General features: G+C 41.0%; 1 protein-coding gene across 1 annotated transcript in view; it reads left to right on the forward strand.

Annotated features, from left to right (window-relative positions):
* Positions 1–653: 653 nt before the first annotated feature.
* LOC117509401 overlaps positions 654–19,417 on the forward strand; it is a 43,715-nt gene continuing 24,951 nt past the window's right edge. Inside the window, exon 1 of the mRNA XM_034169066.1 lies at positions 654–736. The gene's annotated coding sequence lies outside the window, so the exon portion shown is untranslated. The remainder of the gene's footprint in view (positions 737–19,417) is intronic.

Genomic DNA, 19,417 nt, shown 5'->3' on the forward strand with positions numbered 1-19,417 from the left:
TTTTCCTTTTCTTTCTATTGTTGTTTTTGCACCAGTGACACCAGATCAAATTCATTGTATGTAAGAACTTACTTGCCAATAAATTCAAATCTAATTCTTGAAAGAATTAAAATTTCTTACATTACAGCGCTGTTCAAACAGGAGAAAATTGCTGGAGGTTTATAAAATTTGTACATGTACGCTGTACACTCTAAAAAATGAACCACTGTCTCAATGAGAAAAAGTGATGTAACAATTTGCATAGAGTTTTTTAAAAGTTATTTCGACTTAACTAAAGTTATTTCAACTTAACTAGAGAAGTCTTGTTGCATTAACTCAGTTGAAAGTTGAAACTACTAAATTGAAATAACTTAAAAAAAATTCTATGCAAATTGTTACATCAGTTTTTCTCGTTGAGACAGCAGTTCCTTTTTTAGAGTGTAGTTTGATACTTTTTCCCAAAGAAGTATTTCATTATTTGTTTGTGGATTATTTCACCAGAATGTGTTGTTGCAGCCCCAAATACAATACGCTGAAAAAAACTGCAGTTATGGATACTGATTATAATTCAAGTCTTAATTGTTTAGTGATAATGTTATTTAAATATTCTCATGCGTGCTTTTGTTTCACAGACACGGTGGCTTGTTTTCTCTCGCGACATCTGGCAACACAAAGTGTCTGGTTTGCGGCACACGCGCGCGTACAGTCGTCGTGGTCGTGGTTATTTTACTCACTTTCTCAGTACTCGTTTGTGAAAGTAAGTTGGAATTTGTGTTTGTTTTTTCCCTTTGACTCTGTCCACCTTCGCTCACGTGCGTTAGGCGCTGTTACTGCCGTTTGAGCCGAACATACTGTCGATTGGATTTGAAAAACAGAAACTTCCTTTCTGAGTTCTTTTGCAAACTACGCAAATATCCTTGAGTATCCGCGTGTTCGTATAAATGTAATCATTAAAACCTTACGCTGTGACGTTTTGGCTGTGGCGGTAAGAAAGAAGGCGCTTTTTGTCCTCTTATTTCTGAAAACAGCCCATACCAGCCAGAGGGGGCGCTAATGGTGCCATATCATTTTTTTTTTTCAAAACTTTAACATTTCAAAATACAATAAACACGCATATAAATGCAGACAATTGACACAAAATAAAACACAGTCATTAATGTAACATCGAACATATCAGAATTTGTCAATAAAAAGAAAAAAAAAGAAATGTAAAAGGCTGTAAGGCACAACAAACTCACCCAAGGTCAGTGTATATTCACTCTTCTTATTATGCATTAACTTCTGCATATTTATATACCAATTAAATTCTACCAGAAATATTTGAAAACGCGGAAGAGATTTGTAAATTCTCATTTTGTGTGAGTAAAATCTGCCAAATAACAACATAAGATTAAGGTCTTAGAATTAGAAGGCTTCATTTTAAAATATTAGACCTCCAAAATAATCTGCATAGTCTGCACAAAATGTTAGAAACCTTAGTGGGAGAAGAGGCCCATAATAAGATCACAAAGTTCATAGTTCCTTCCCACTGTTGCCAAGTGCTTGCTCACAGGGGGTCGTTTTGACCGTTGGGGTTTTTCCGTAATTATTGTACGGCTTTGCCTTACAATATAAAGTGCCTTGGGGCAACTGTTTGTTGTGATTTGGCGCTATATAAATAAAATTGATTTGATAGTTAAAATTCAAATGGCTGAGCATTTAAAAAGTAAGGAGCGGCAAATCAGGAAGTTTCACAACCTGTTAGTGCAGAAAAGGCGTACTTTCAGTGGGAGTATTTTTAAAGATACACCCAGACAAATTAGTGACAACAGGGAAAATTGGATAAATAATCTCTCCAACAGGGTTCTTACACAGACAGAAAAGGATGTGCTCGCCAAAGGACTAAATTTCTCAGTGACCCCTAAACATATTCCGACAGTAGATTACATCACTGCAGTAGAGTCAGCCATTAAACATAACAGTTTGTCAGAGTCAGAAGCTGGGGACCTCCGACTAAGAGTCACAGCAGTGCTGAACAGTGCTAAGCCTCCTCCGTCCAACATCACAGGAGAAGAACAGAAAGCTTTGTCAGCACTGCAAAAGGACCAAAGCATCCTTATCCTGCCAGCGGATAAAGGCAGATGCACGGTGGTCCTAAACACATCGGACTACGAGGCCAAGATCAACAACTTGCTCAGTGACTCCAAGACATACGAACGTCTGAAGAGAGACCCCACGAGCGGCTATAAGAAGAAAATCATTAGCTACCTCCAAAACCTGGAGAAAGAGGGACTCATTGACAGGCAGACATACTACAGACTGTACCCTGGGGATGCCACTCCGTGCATCTATGGACTGCCCAAAATCCACAAACAGGACGTGCCACTCAGGCCTGTTGTATGTAGCACAGATTCCATCATGTACAATTTGGCCAAGTACCTCAAGTGGATTTTGGCTCCTCTAGTGGGTAACTCAGACCACCATGTGGAGAACACACAAGATTTTGTGAACAAGATCAAGGACCTACAGCTGGAGGCAGATGAAACTATGGTGTCATTTGATGTGACGTCGTTGAGGCCGTCTCAGCTGTGAGGCAGAGACTGCTGGAGGATGTGTCTCTACTTGAAAGGACCAAACTCACACCAGACCACATTTGCCAACTCTTGGAGATCTGTCTCAACACCACGTATTTCCTGTTTAGGGGGAATTACTACAGGCAGATTCATGGTTGTGCGATGGGGTCTCAGGTATCCCCCATTGTGGCCAATGGAGCGAGTGGAGAAGACAGCCTTGACGTCTTTCACGGGCATCTCTCCCAGTCACTGGTTCAGATATGTTGATGACACATGGGTCAAAATCAAGCAACAGCAACTTGAGGACTTTACAGAACACATCAACTCGGTGGACTCCAATATCACGTTCACACACGAGGATGCCAGAAACAACCATTTAGCCTTCCTGGACTGTGATGTTACGATTGGAGAGAACAGGCAGCTCCAGACAGGGGTTTACAGAAAACCAACTCACACCGACCAATATCTGCTCTTCGGCTCAAACCAGCCCCTTGAACACAAGCTCGGGGTGATCAGGACGCTTCAACACAGAGCCCTACAGGTGCCCACAACTGCAGAGGGAAGGGCTAAAGAACAACAACTTGTCCGGAAAGCCCTCACAGTATGTGGGTACCCACGATGGTCACTGGACAAAGTGCAGAAGTCCCAGAGAACAAAGAGACCAGATAGACAGGAGACGGAGACAAGAAGAGGAGTGTCTCTCCCTTATTTAGCAGGAGTAGGGGAAAAACTACAGAGGATCTTCAGGCAGCACAAAATCCCAGTTTACTTTAAACCGGTTAACACCTTGAGACAGAAATTAGTTCACCCTAAGGACATGATCCCTAGTTACAAACAGAGCAATGTAGTGTATTCTATCAGATGTCAGGAAAACTGTAACGAACACTACATAGGTGAAACGAAGCAACCTTTACACAAAAGGCTATACCAGCACCGCAGAGAGGGCGCCAGTGGACCTCAGTCTGCAGTTCACCTCCACCTCAAAGACACTAACCACATGTTTGAGGACAAGGAAGTTAAAATATTAGCCAGAGAGAAGAAATGGTTTGAGAGAGGGGTCAATTGTGAAACGTTTGAAATCCAGCCTTAACCGGGGAGGGGGTCTGAGACACACTTTATCCCCTGTTTACAATGGGGTACTCAGGTCAAAGGAGTTTCAGTCTTTTGTTCATGGTAATGAGTCATTCACGTCATCAAGGGAGCCATCAGAAAGGCATCCATCCCATCATTAGAGGGACAGCTGTCCTGCCATTAGGTGTGCTAACTACAGCACAATAGTTGCTAATTAGAGCTATTGTTTAGTAACTAGCCTATAGCAGTCTGCCTCTCAGTAGGAGGGGTCTGGTTAGGTTTAAAACTCCAGCTTTTGTTGGCTTCTGTTTTATTCTTCTCTACAAGAGTCAGACAGAAGTCAGACTTCCAGAGCAAGAATTTTAGCTGAGGAAGCTTCTGCGATTTGAAGCGAAACGTCCTCGCGTCAAGCAACCCAGTCCAGTCGAAGATTCAAGCTTCTCTACTAAACATAAGATTAATTACAAAAGAGAGAGGCTTATTCATTTAAATCTTGTAATACTATCCTTCAATCCAACTATGATGGTATGTCCAGTTTTTTCATAGATATATTTTTCAAAATCTCTCCAAAATTTAGATGACACAGGGCAAATACAAAATAAATGCAAAATTGTCTTTGATTCAATCCCATTCAACCTGGAAATTGTCTTATTACATGGATACATGTTGTGTAATATTTTAAACTGAAATTCTCTTATTTTATTTGAAATGCAAAACTGGAAGGGGCACAGCCATGTTTTACGCCAATTTATTTCACCTAACTTTGAGTTCCAGAAAAATTTTCCTTTGGGGGAGATCTTGTTATAGCTTTGAAGTGTATTCCAAACATGTTTGTTTGTACATTTTCTGTCAACTATATCAATCCCCCCAATTGTAAGAGAAAGTGTTTGAACCTCAGTCTTTTGACAAGTTAAATGACACTTCATTAACTCAAGCGTACTCCGAGGAAGGGCCTTTACAACAGAGGCAAATTCTTTACATTTGACTGGAAATGATTTTGCTTTTAAGAAATTTTCATAACTATAAAGATTGCCTTTATCTTAAAATAAATCTGAAACAAAAATGATACCCCTTTTTCAATCCATTCTTCCTTGTATAAACTTTTGTTTTTGACAGTAATATTGCCATTGTTCCAAATTATTTCCTTGTGTGGAGAAAAATTATGCACATGGCATAATTTTTATGCTAATAAGGCCTACTGATAAAACTGTGAAAGTTTAGCTGGTAATTTAGTAACAGTAAAATTACAACTTAGTAAAAATTTCAGGCCACCTACCATCTTCAATAAATTGCGTGGAATAAAATACCAAAGTGACATTAGTTGCTCCAAACATTTCTTAAGCCATTTGATTTTAAAGGTGAAATTTAGATGAAAGAAATCCAAAAGTTTCAATCCGCCTCCTGCTCTCTCTAAATTGAGGATGTCTTTTTTCCCCCATTTATTTTTTATGAGGTTTTTTTTAATAAACAGCATTTTTACAGATATACACTTTGCATAAGTATTGTATACAGGCAAGTCTATAAAAATAGTGCATATACACATACACGTGTGTGTGTGTGTGTGTATATAAACGCAACACTTTTGGTTTTGCTCCCATTTTGTATGAGATGAACTCAAAGATCTAAAACTTCTTCCACATACACAATATCACCATTTCCCTCAAATATTGTTCACAAACCAGTTTAAATCTGTGATAGTGAGCACTTCTCCTTTGCTGAGATAATCCATCCCACCTCACAGGTGTGCCATACCAAGATGCTGATTAGACACCATGATTAGTGCACAGGTGTGTCTTAGACTGTCCACAATAAAAGGCCACTCTGAAAGGTGCAGTTTTATCACACAGCACAATGCCACAGATGTCGCAATATTTGAGGGAGCGTGCAATTCGCATGCTGACAGCAGCAATGTCAACCAGAGCTGTTGCTCGTGTATTGAATGTTCATTTCTCTACCATAAGCCGTCTCCAAAGGCGTTTCAGAGAATTTGGCATCACAACCGCAGACCACGTGTAACCACACCAGCCCAGGACCTCCACATCCAGCATGTTCACCTCCAAGATCGTCTGAGACCAGCCACTCGGACAGCTGCTGAAACAATCGGTTTGCATAACCAAAGAATTTGTTATGTGTCGACGCGGGTTGAGGAGTGGACCTGCGTCTGACAGAACCCAGCGGTAAAAATAACCAGAAGGCGGTTCCCAACAGAAACAATTTATTTTTCACCTGTGCTTACAAATGTAAAACATAAAAAGCGTCCCTCTGGTGGAGTGATAAGTGGCACGTTCTCCAGCGCCCGCAAGGATTAAAGCTCGGCGCTCCTGGACTCACTACCACCGCCAAACACCCCCCAGGTGGACACAACAAACCGATTCTCTGTGGAGCAAAGAGAAGGTGAGGTGAGTCAGCAGATCTAACTCTATCTTTCGCATAACACACGCTATCAGCAACACACTCAGGTCAATGTTTCTCTTTAACTTTATACAAATGAGCAGCCTCTCACAACAAGTGGAGGATCACTTATCCAACAAGCCACCGCAGTGAGAAGCAAGCTGCACAATTCTCTTCACAATCTCAGTTTACTGTGTAACAAAACACCAAGATACTATCAACAATTACTTAATGACTTAATTACCTTTAGCGTGTGCTGACAGCATGTGTCCTCACCCTTCCCTGCTTCACGGGCTCGATATGTCAAACCCAGGCGCGGTCCTCAGCGTCTCACAAACGAACGTCACAAGGTCGAGTTCCCGGCAGTTCTGCTCAAATCACACATGACTTATATGCAGAACGCCATCCAATTATCTGCTTCAGCTGCAAGTCTTCAAGGCCGCACGTGAGCCCCTGCCACAGGTGTTCCACATGACGCTAATAAGGGTGAGGACTCTTCAGCCAGCACTTTCTCCACAGACAAATCAGCCCTCATGCCACCTGGAGAGCAAAGAAAAGAAAACACCAAAACAGCCAGCCACGCCCCCCCCAACACACAACAGAATTTCTGCACAAACTGTCAGAAACCGTCTCAGGGAAGCTCATCTGCATGCTCGTTGTCCTCATCGGGGTCTCGACCTGACTCCAGTTCATCGTCGTAACCGACTTGAGCGGGCAAATGCTCACATTCGCTGGCATTTGGCACATTGGAGAGGTGTTCTCTTCACGGATGAATCCCGGTTCACACTGTCCAGGGCAGATGGCAGACAGCGTGTGTGGCGTCGTGTGGGTGAGCGGTGTTCTGATGTCAATGTTGTGGATCGAGTGGCCCATGGTGGCGGTGGGGTTATGGTATGGGCAGGCATCTGTTATGGACAAAGAACACAGGTGCATTTTATTGATTGCATTTTGAATGCACAGAGATACCGTGACGAGATCCTGAGGCCCATTGTTGTGCCATACATCCAAGAACATCACCTCATGTTGCAGCAGGATAATGCATAGCCCCATGTTGCAAGGATCTGTACACAATTCTTGGAAGCTGAAAATGTCCCAGTTCTTGCATGGCCGGCATACTCACCGGACATGTCACCCATTGAGCATGTTTGGGATGCTCTGGACCGGCGTATACGACAGCGTGTACCAGTTCCTGCCAATATCCAGCAATTTCGCACAGCCATTGAAGAGGTGTGGACCAACATTCCACAGGCCACAATTGACAACCTGATCAACTCTATGCGAAGGAGATGTGTTGCACTGCATGAGGCAAATGGTGGTCACCCCAGATACTGACTGGTATCCCCCCCCAATAAAACAAAACTGCACCTTTCAGAGTGGCCTTTTATTGTGGACAGTCTAAGGCACACCTGTGCACTAATCATGGTGTCTAATCAGCATCTTGGTATGGCACACCTGTGAGGTGGGATGGATTATCTCAGCAAAGGAGAAGTGCTCACTATCACAGATTTAGACTGGTTCGTGAACAATATTTGAGGAAAATGGTGATATTATGTATGTGGAAAAAGTTTTAGATCTTTGAGTTCATCTCATACAAAATGGGAGCAAAACCAAAAGTATTGCGTTTATATTTTGAGTGTGTGTGTATATATATATATATATATATATATATATATATATATATATATATATATATAACAAAAAAACTGCACAATGGTAATATAAAGATGTAAGCAACTTGAGTAGAACTTCTCTTAAAAGATTTTGATGGGAAGGAGGATTCTTATTTTTCTAGTTAAGCAAGATTAGGCACCTGGCAATAATAGCACAAAACACACAGTACATTAATTTGCAAACTGTTTAGATGTATCTGAGTAGGAACAACTCCAAATAAAGACATCACAGGATCTGTTGGGAGTCTAATTTTTAAAATTTTAGACAAAGTGTCTATTGTTTTTGACCAGTATAGTGTGATATTGGGACAGTTCCAAAACGTATGTGACAGTGTAGCCGGAACATAGCAACAGCGTTCACAAGAAGCGTCCACTCCTGGGAACATCTTAGACAGTCTTTGTTTTGACAGGTGTAAACGATGAAGGACCTTAAACTGTAACAGACCATGTCTCACTCAAATTGAAGAGGAATGGACCCATTCTTGACCTCCAGTCCACTGGTCTTCCGTAAATTCTACTTCCAAGTCTTTGCTCCAAGCTTCTTTAATGTGATCAAGTGTAGTTGTACATTCCATCTGTGAAAGACTATTGAATACTTTGGTAATGGATCCTTTTTTGAGTGGGCCATTTAATAGTACATTATTCAAACAGGGGTGCCCAAGTTTGGTTCTCAAGATCTACCTTCCTGAAACTTGGCACCCCTCCAAAGGGTATTCTGGTGGTTGATTGGGAAAAGAGGGAAATAATGTCTGTAAAGTTACGTATTTGTAGGTATTTAAAAAAAAAGTCTTTGTTGTTAATGCAACCCCAATTCCAATGAAGTTGGGACATTGTGTAAAATGTAAATAAAAACAGAATACAATGATTTGCAAATCCTCTTCAACCTATATTCAATTGAATACACCTCAAAGACAAGATATTTAATGTCCAAATTGATAAACTTTATTGTTTTTGTGCAAATATTTGCTCATTTTGAAATGGATGCCTGCAACATGTTTCAAAAAAGCTGGGACAGTGGTATGTTTACCACTGTGTTACATCACCTTCTAACAACACTCAATAAGTGTTTGGGAACTGAGTACAGTAATTGTTGAAGCTTTGTAGGTGGAATTCTTTCCCATTCTTGCTTGATGTATGACTTCAGTTGTTCAACAGTCCGGGGTCTCTGTTATCGTATTTTACGCTTCATAATGTACCACACATTTTCAATGGGCAATGGGTCTGGACTGCAGGCAGGCCAATCTAGTACCCGCACTCTTTTACTATGAAGCCACGCTGTTGTAACATGTGCAGAATGTGGCTTGGCATTGTCTTGCTGAAATAAGCAGGGACGTCCCTGAAAAGTTGCTTGGATGGCAGCAAGTGTTACTCCAAAACCTGGATGTGCCTTTCAGCATTGATGGTGCCATCACAGATGTGTAAGTTGCCCATACCATGGGCACTAACACACCCCCATACCATCACAGATGCTGGCTTTTGAACTTTGCGCTGGTAACAATCTGGATGGCCTTTTTCCTCTTTTGTCCAGAGGATAGGAGGTCCATGATTTCCAAAAACAATTTGAAATGTGGACTCATCAGACCACAGCACACTTTTCCACTCTGTGTCTGTCCATTTCAAATGAGCTCGGGCCCAGAGAAGGCGGCGGCATTTCTGGATGTTGTTGATGTATGGCTCTCGCTTTGCACAGTAGAGTTTTAACTTGCACTTGTAGATGTAGCGGTGAACTTTGTTAACTGACAATGGTTTTCTGAAGTGTTCTGAGCCCACGCGGTAAGATCCTTTGCCGCCCAAGGGATCAAAGATCACGGGCATTCAGTGTTGGTTTTCAGCCTTGCTGCTTACGTGTAAAAAGTTCTCCAGATTCTCTGAATCTTCTGATTATATTTTGGACTGTCAATGATGGAATCCCTAAATTCCTTGCAATTGAATGTTGAGAAACATTGTTCTTAAACTGTTGGACTATTTTTTCCACGCAGTTGTTCACAAAGTGGTGATCCTCGTCCCATCTTTGCTTGTGAACGGCTGAGCCTTTTGGGGATGCTCCTTTTATACCCAATCATGACACTCACCTGTTTCCAATTATGTGTTCTCTGAGCATTCATCAACTTTCCCAGTTTTTTGTTACCCCGTCCCAACTTTTTTGAAATGTGTTGCAGGCATCCATTTCAAAATGAGCAAATATTTGCACAAAAACAATACACAATTACACAAAGTCTCAACTTCATTGGAATTGGGGTTGTATCATATTTATTTTTCAATTGTTCAAATATTAGAAATAATTTATTAATATAAATCGAAAACTGTTTGTACATCCACGTCATTGCAGTGACGTTCGGCAGAAGACGGAGCGCTCGCGCCGTCAGTCTGATCCTGCATTGAAATTGATTTTATCTGTTAGTAATGTTACTGTTATACACATCCTGGTTTCAGCATCCAAAAGTAAGCTGCAATGAATGTAAGTTACAGCTGTGCATGCTCAGATCAGCGGCGAGCGACATCGACAGCAGGCGATGTTCTTCACCGACGCCTCGGTTTCTGCCTCCGCAGCGCTTACCGAGTCGTGCTCGGTAACTGCCGAAGCGGGGCAGTCACATCGCCCGTGTCTGTTGTGCAGCCGGCACCATGTCGCTGTCTACTGAATGGAGGTGCAGCCAACTTGGCACAAGTCCAGAGAATACGCTCGCTGTTTTGATGCGAGCTGCCGGTAACGCCTGTTGCTGCAAGGACAGACTTTCGGTAATCGTCTCAGTAATCGGAGCCGCAGAGCTCCGTGGCCGCTGAGAGAGGTTTATATCTTTTTAATGACTTGGATTCTTTGCGGGTCTCGCCTCCGTACCCCGCGACGGTAACACCGGAGATGAAAGACAGTAGATTTTCAATGCGACACCACTCAATCAAACGGGCGTATGAAAAAGTCCCCCAAAATAATTTTCAAGCACAAATAAAAGAAATGTGTACTCACCAAACGTGTCGCAAGACAATATGAAGTTTTAAAAAAAGTAGATCCTTCCATATAAGACAAGAAAAAGGTGCAGATGCAAACTGACATAAATCCACAAATTACAGTTGGCACGCGCAATGCATGCTGGGATAGGGTCTTCTCCCTGACGTCTCGGCAGCGTCCCGGATGTGATGACAGTTTTGTGGAGGGCTAAATTTTAGCTGTAAATTTGTCATTTTAAAATGAAGATTCCTCTGTTGAATGACAGATCTGGGCTTGCAGATTTACTTTACTACAACCCCTGGCAAAAATTATGGAATCACTGGCCTCGGAGGATGTTCATTCAGTTGTTTAATTTTGTAGAAAAAAATCAGATCACAGACATGACACAAAATTAAAGTCATTTCAAATGGCAACTTTCTGGCTTTAAGAAACACTATAAGAAATCAGGAAAAATAATTGTGGCAGTCAGTAATGGTTACTTTTTTAGACCAAGCAGAGGGAAAAAAATATGGACTCACTCAATTCTGAGGAATAAATTATGGAATCACCCTGTAAATTTTCATCCCCAAAACGAACACCTGCATCAAATCAGATCTGCTTGTTAGTCTGCATCTAAAAAGGAGTGATCACACCTTGGAGAGCTGTTGCACCAAGTGGACTGACATGAATCATGGCTCCAACACGAGAGATGTCAATTGAAACAAAGGAGAGGATTATCAAACTCTTAAAAGAGGGTAAATCATCACGCAGTGTTGCAAAAGATGTTGGTTGTTCACAGTCAGCTGTGTCTAAACTCTGGACCAAATACAAACAACATGGGAAGGTTGTTAAAGGCAAACATACTGGTAGCCCAAGGAAGACATCATAGCGTCAAGACAGAAAACTTAAAGCAATTTGTCTCAAAAATCGAAAATGCACAACAAAACAAATGAGGAACAAATGGGAGGAAACTGGAGTCAACGTCTGTGACCGAACTGTAAGAAACCGCCTAAAGGAAATGGGATTTACATACAGAAAAGCTAAACGAAAGCCATCATTAACACCTAAACAGAAAAAAAACAAGGTTACAATGGGCTAAGGAAAAGCAGTCGTGGACTGTGGATGACTGGATGAAAGTCATATTCAGTGATGAATCTCGAATCTGCATTGGGCAAGGTGATGATGCTGGAACTTTTGTTTGGTGCCGTTCCAATGAGATTTATAAAGATGACTGCCTGAAGAGAACATGTAAATTTCCACAGTCATTGATGATATGGGGCTGCATGTCAGGTAAAAGGCACTGGGGAGATGGCTGTCATTACATCATCAATAAATGCACAAGTTTACTTTGATATTTTGGACACTTTTCTTATCCCATCAATTGAAAGGATGTTTGGGGATGATGAAATCATTTTTCAAGATGATAATGCATCTTGCCATAGAGCAAAAACTGTGAAAACATTCCTTGCAAAAAGACACATAGGGTCAATGTCATGGCCTGCAAATAGTCCGGATCTTAATCCAGTTGAAAATCTTTGGAAGTTGAAGAAAATGGTCCATGACAAGGCTCCAACCTGCAAAGCTGATCTGGCAACAGCAATCAGAGAAAGTTGGAGAGGGATTGATGAAGAGTACTGTTTGTCACTCATTAAGTCCATGCCTCAGAGACTGCAAGCTGTTATAAAAGCCAGAGGTGGTGCAACAAAATACTAGTGATGTGTTGGAGCGTTCTTTTGTTTCTCATGATTCCATAATTTTTTCCTCAGAATTGAGTGATTCCATATTTTTTTTCCCTCTGCTTGGTCTAAAAAAGTAACCGTTACTGACTGCCACAATTTTTTTTCCTGATTTCTTATAGTGTTTCTTAAAGCCACAAAGTTGCCATTTGAAATGACTTTAGTTTTGTGTCATGTCTGTGATCTGCTTTTTTTCTACAAAATTAAACAATTGAATGAACATCCTCTGAGGCTGGTGATTCCATAATTTTTGCCAGGGGTTGTACATTCAGAAGGATCTTATGTGTAAATGTAAGTCATTTTTTGGTCCAAAGATCTGACTGCATTTATTTCAGTGCAGGTCTACTTTAAGATTATTGAGCTGTTTACCGGAGGGGGAGGTTTCTGTCCTCTGTGAGTTTGACAGGTGGACTTTCCCAGTCAAACTCCTCACCTGACACTGTCCCTGGAGCGGGACACACCCAGCGGGCCCAGGAGCTTGACACTAGAAGCAAAAGCTGCTCGGATCACCTCCCCACCTCACTGACTGTTGTAACCCCCCCATGCCAAAAGTAAATCAATTAAAAAAAATATATATTTTTTGCAGTGATAGGGTTTGCAGTCAAGACTTCCTGCAGTAATTAATCTGTAAACTGAAATTCATAAACTACTAATATGAATGATATTCACGTTTTGTGAGATATTTTTTCAGTATTCACATTTTGCAATTAACGGTTTGCGGATAAATCATGATTTGCAGCGATTTCCAAAACATTTCATCTTCCTTACATGAATGAGTTTCTTGCAAAAAATTGTCTGTATTGCAATTTCTGGTGAATAAAAATCTTGCTTTCCTCTTAGTATTATCACGTAGGAACAGAAAATTAGTGCCTTAAAACTTAAACATGACATTTTTAATAACACCCCCCAAAAAATAATTTGTCTGCAGAAATATAAAATATAAAAAGGTACTTACAAACTTTTAACCTTAACTATAAGTACCATCATTTTATTTTAGCTTTATATTTTAAACCGTTTACCTCAATTAACATTGCTTTGCATCACTGCTAGTAATTGTTGGTGTTGTAACCATCACTAACGGGTTATTTTTTTCCCCTTCAATGTATGCGTTGGCGCCACGAAGCCTGCACATTTCCCTTGTTTTCTGGGTTCTTTAGTCAGAGGCCTCAGTCGGTTTCTTTCCATCCTGTCGGCGTTTGTCAAATCTTCCTTCAGCTGTAGCTTTCCCTCTGTGAGTGCCGTTGTCACGAGTGATTTCCAGATCTTGTTTCTGAAGGACCTCATATTGAACTAGATGATGATGGGTCAGTTTGAGCCATCACAGAGAGCTTGAATCCTGTGAGCTGTGTCGATGAGAAGGCCCATTTTCTCCTTATCTTCGGGTGCAAGCACAGCAAACAGTTTGATTATTTCAGTTCAGACGTTTTCCTCGGGTGTTTCCTTCATCCCATACAGCCTTAGGTTCCAGCTTTTGCTGAAGCGCTCAGCATCATGACATTTCTGCTGCAGTTTTGCTGTTTGTTTGGACATGCCTTTTATTTCCTTCTCATTGTTTTGAAACTGCAGTTCCACTGCATAATTTCTCCTCCAGAGTTGTAAACCGGATTGTTAGCTCTAGCCTCGCTTTCAAGATGTCATCATTTGAAGTGCTTGTAAATGATTCACCCGTCGCCCGCTGTTTTTTGGGGTCTGGGAATTTAGTTGACGTAACAGTGTGCTCAAAGTGTCAAAGTGCCCAGGGTCATCATGTAGCAGTGAAGCTCTGTCCTTAACATCTTTCACTGTTTTCATCATGGTATAAGCAGTTATGCGGCGCGTTACACGTGGTAGTAGCTTAGTTAGCTTGCAGCTAAGTTAGCTTTCCTTTGTCTTCGAGTGTTGACTTTAGAAGCAGTTTTACTCACAAGGTTACTCTGTTGGCACCCTCGGCGAGCCGTGGTAGTAATTTTCAGTTTAGTTGTCTTTGGTATTGTGGTACAGTTTCTAGTTTCGGAGCTCCTTACAAACCCTCCTCACTGGTCGGCATCTTGAGTCGACCCTCCTGGTACTATATCATTAGTGTGCGTTAATAGAGAGAGTGGCATCAACTCAGAACATCGCGCCATTTTGGTTCCAACTGCGCTGAACGACTGAATGAACCTTTAATGTTTTCAACATTTTTTAAAATAATTTAACCACATACAGCAACACATCCAGGTACGGGTGCTATCAAAATAAATATAAAAATAGTTAAGCTGTCAAATTTACATAAATTTACAATTCATGATTTTATTTAATTAATTTAAAGCCTGATTTATGCAGCTGTAGCTCTGTAACTCTGTGTCATGCAATGACGTGTGTGACAGTTTAAAGTTTTTCGTCTCTGGATTATGCTTTATTCTGGACTAATTTGACCCTCAAGCTTTTCTTTCTACAATCATCAGCTCCAACTTGAAGGTAAGCTGAACAATTTCCTCTTTTACGGACTTTGTGCTGTAAATGTGATGCAGACTTTTCTGATCCATTTGTAATCAGCGTGCACACTGCAAAAACAAAAATATGATGTCAGATGAAGCAGTGAAAGTCTGAACACTGTGTGGTCGGTCTTTTAATCACAGACTCCTGTCCCACTTAACTCAAATCAACGGGTGTCAGAATGCTGAACTTATAATTTGTACCTCTGTTACTCTGCACGTCCAGACTGCTCGAGGTTTTTAATGGAAATATGTTGTGATCGGACGGAACATTTTATCCGATGTGAGCGAAAAATCCATTATACAAAATCCGTTCTACAAAATCTAACATATACAGTGTTTATTACATGGAAAACAATACAAAAAAATTGGGACTTTATTTGTCCGTTGACTACGAATATCTGGTTTATTTGATGACAGCTTAGGTGAGTTTTACTGTACATGGGACTGAACAATAAATTTACCTCTCAAAGCTTTGACAATGGTCTCGGCTTCCATCCCACACGGCTGACTTTATTTTCCCAAATTTTTCTTCTGTTTGGATCTGAAGGGAATCTGTACATCTTGAAGCCCTTGTTGCGTTTCTTTGTGTCTCCAAGTGCACAACCTGGCATTTTCAGCAAATAAATAAATAAAATAACTGGATTTCCATGCAGATAGATTAACAGTGAACGCTATTTTGAACCCAAGATGGCACCACGAGTCACGTGACCATTTTTCCCCCCCGATTCCTCATGTCGCCACTCTGTCTATTAAGGCACACTACATATCATCAATCGTAACCAGTCATTTCTATTCTGTTTACTTTAAGGTGTGTTTAATGTTCTCAAAATCTTTTGAGGAATTATTTCGTATGAATGTTTTATTGCATAGAAGTTGAAATATAGACATAGAAAGATATAAATATTATGAAACGACCAACATGGCATATTTTCCAGAGTACATGTTGCACATCTGAGAAAAGGGCGATACTAAAATAAGAAATGGAGTGAAATGGGGACTGATAATTATGAAATGTGGTAAATAATCATGAAATGGGGACAATAAATGTTAATTTCATGAAATACATACCTTAATAGTCCACCCGAACCCAAGTAAGGCCATAAAACTCAACTACTAATAATCGCAGAAATGGGATGAAATGTTGTTGGTATTGGCTTCTGAGATGGATTGTGGCATCAATTTTGCATTAAGCATATTTTTCTGTGTAGGCTCTCAGTTGTCCAGGTGGTTTCCATAGTAGAGAAGCTTGAATCTAGTCCTGAACACATCGGACTACGAGGCCAAGATCAACAACTTGCTCAGTGACTCCAGTACATACGAACGTCTGAAGAGAGACCCCATGAGCGACTATAAGAAGAAAATCATTAGCTACCTCCAAAACCTGGGGAAAGAGGGACTCATCGACAGGCAGACATACTAGAGACTGTACCCTGGGGAGGGCACTCCGTGCATCTGTGGACTGCCCAGAATCCACAAACAGGACGTGCCACTCAGGCCTATTATATGTAGCACAGATTCCATCACGTACAATTTGGCCAAGCACCTCAAGTGGATTTTGGCTCCTCTAGTGGGTAACTCAGACCACCATGTGGAGAACACACAAGATTTTGTGAACAAGATCAAGGACCTGCAGCTGGAGGCAGATGAAACAGTCGTGTCATTTGATGTGACTTTGTTGTTCACCTGCATCCCCACCGCTGAGGCCGTCTCAGCGGTGAGGCAGAAACTGCTGGACGATGTGTCTCTACTTGAAAGGACCAAACTCACACCAGACCACATCTGCCAACTCTTGGAGGTCTGTCTTAACACCACGTATTTCCTGTTTAGGGGGAATTACTACAGGCAGATCCATGGTTGTGCGATGGGGTCTCCGGTATCCCCCATTGTGGCCAATCTGTACATGGAGCGAGTGGAGAAGACAGCCTTGACGTCTTTCACGGGCATCTCTCCCAGTCACTGGTTCAGATATGTTGATGACACATGGTTTAAAATCAAGCAACAGGAGGTTGAGGACTTTACAGAGCACATCAACTCGGTGGACTCCAATATCAAGTTCACACGTGAGGATGCCAGAAACAACCATTTAGCCTTCTTGGACTGTGGTGTTACGATTGGAGAGAACAGGCAGCTCCAGACAGGGGTTTACAGAAAACCAACTCACACCGACCAATATCTGCTCTTTGGCTCAAACCACCACCTTGAACACAAGCTCGGGGTGATCAGGACGCTTCAACACAGAGCCCTACAGGTGCCCACAACTGCAGAGGGAAGGGCTAAAGAACAACAACTTGTACGGAAAGCCCTCACAGTATGTGGGTACCCACGATGGTCCCTGGACAAAGTGCAGAAGTCCCAGAGAACAAAGAGACCAGACAGACAGGAGACGGAGACAAGAAGAAGAGGAGTGTCTCTCCCTTATTTAGCAGGAGTAGGGGAAAAACTACAGAGGATCTTCAGACAGCACAAAATCCCAGTATACTTTAAACCGGTTAACACCTTGAGCCAGAAATTAGTTCACCCTAAGGACAGGATCCCTAGTTACAAACAGAACAATGTAGTGTATTCTGTCAGATGTCAGGAAAACTGTAACGAACACTACATAGGTGAGACGAAGCAACCTTTACACAAAAGGCTATACCAGCACCGCAGAGAGGGCACCAGTGGACCTCAGTCTGCAGTTCATCTCCACCTTAAAGACACTAACCACACGTTTGAGGACAAGGAAGTTAAAATATTAGCCAGAGAGAAGAAATGGTTTGAGAGAGGGGTCAAGGAGGCATTCTTTGTGAAACATTTGAAACCCAGCCTTAACTGGGGAGGGGGTCTGAGACACGCTTTATTTCCTGTTTACAATGGGGTACTCAGGTCAAAGCAGTTTGTCTTTTGTTCATGGTAATGAGTCATTCATGTCATCAGCAGAGTCGTCAAGGGAGCCACAGCTGCCCTGTCATTAGGAGGGTGCTAACTAGAGCACAATAGGTGCTAATTAGAGCTATTGTTTAGTCACTAGCCTTAGCAGTCTGCCTCTCGGTAGGAGGGGTCTGGTTAGGTTTAAAACTCCAGCTTTTGTGACTTCGGATCATTCTTCTCGACAAGAGTCAAGACAGAAGTCAGAACACCAGAGCAAGAATTTTAGCTGAGGAAGCTTCTGCGATTTGAAGCGAAACGTCCTCGCGTCAAGCAACCCAGTCCAGTCGAAGATTCAAGCTTCTCTACCATTAAGCATATTTTATTATGCAAATAATCTTTCATTTAAAGTTCATTTTGTCATAATTGAGTGCATGTAATGAAATGTACCGTAGGCCCCATCTTGCTCCATTTCTTTACATTTCATCCATTTCGTATTTTAGTATGGCTCGTCAGAAAATGTTCTGCCCTGTTATCATTTTTTTTTTTAATTTGGGATTTTTGTGCAACGGTATATTGTTCATTTATTGTTTCATTATTGGAGTTTATTGTTTTTAATGCTTTGATTTCTGGGAAAAGCCTGCAATAATGATAATGATAATATTATTAATATTAAGGAACACATGATTTTTCAGTGTATAAGTCCAAGGATCTTGAAAACTAGTAAAAAAAAAAAAAAAAAGACTTCATACTCCAGAAAATATGGTAGTACAAAAATAATGAATGTTTGAGTGCAATGGTAAGAATATTTCATTCGGTGATAGATGAAATGTTCCATTTAACAAGGCGCCTTGTTGAAAACAAATGGAAAAAACATTCATTCTTTGTTTTATAACACCTAAAATAGATCCTTGTCGTTTGATATTTTATTGATTATAATATGTCACAGACATGAACGAACAAAGCTGTTCAGCATCTCACCATGTCATTTAGGTCCTTCAGACTTTTTTGACGAAATGCTTCAGGAGAGCATTAGCATGACATAAACCTTTCTGCTTCTGGAGGGTGGGCTCCGCTCCTCCCAGACCCCCCATTTTATGCATTTTTCTTTATTTGCTTCTCACATGCCTGGAAGCTCCTCACTATGTCCTTTAGGTCCTTCAGTCTTTTTTCAGTAAAATGGTACTTGGGAGCATGAGTGTGAGGGCATTTTTTGGACAGTTCACTTGCCTGGTATAAATGTTTTGTTATTGCTGTTAACAACTCTCCCTGCATCCCACAATCAAGTTTTATGTCTCTTTTTTCAGGACAACCTGTACTTTCAGAATATATATGCTATAGTGATGTTTTATAAGTGTAATAAATGTTTACAATCAGAAATAAGAAAGGAAAAAATAAAGCAGAAATAATTTTCACACACATTTATTCAAAACACAGCAATCAGAATCAGAAGAAGTTTATTGCCATTGCCAGTGAACAGGATTCACAGACTAGGAATTTGCTTCGGTACAATGGTGCAACATTAAGAAGAGATAAAATGCTAGGATAAACTATAACATATGTATCAAAATAAGATAAAATATAAGATAAAAAAAAAGAAATATGAAATATGAAAGGCTGTGTGCAACAGAGAAACAGAAAAAACAGTGCAGTGGGAGGAGTGCAATTAAAAACCAAAGTACATTGTCTAAAGTGACCCGTGACAAAATGATAAAGTGACAGAATTAAGCTTAAGGTGACTGAGTTATGAGGTGTTCATGAGTCTAATGGCAGAGGGGAAGAAACTGTT

This window comes from Thalassophryne amazonica, chromosome 4 (genome assembly GCF_902500255.1).
Source record: "Thalassophryne amazonica chromosome 4, fThaAma1.1, whole genome shotgun sequence".
In the NCBI taxonomy this organism is placed as follows: domain Eukaryota; kingdom Metazoa; phylum Chordata; class Actinopteri; order Batrachoidiformes; family Batrachoididae; genus Thalassophryne; species Thalassophryne amazonica.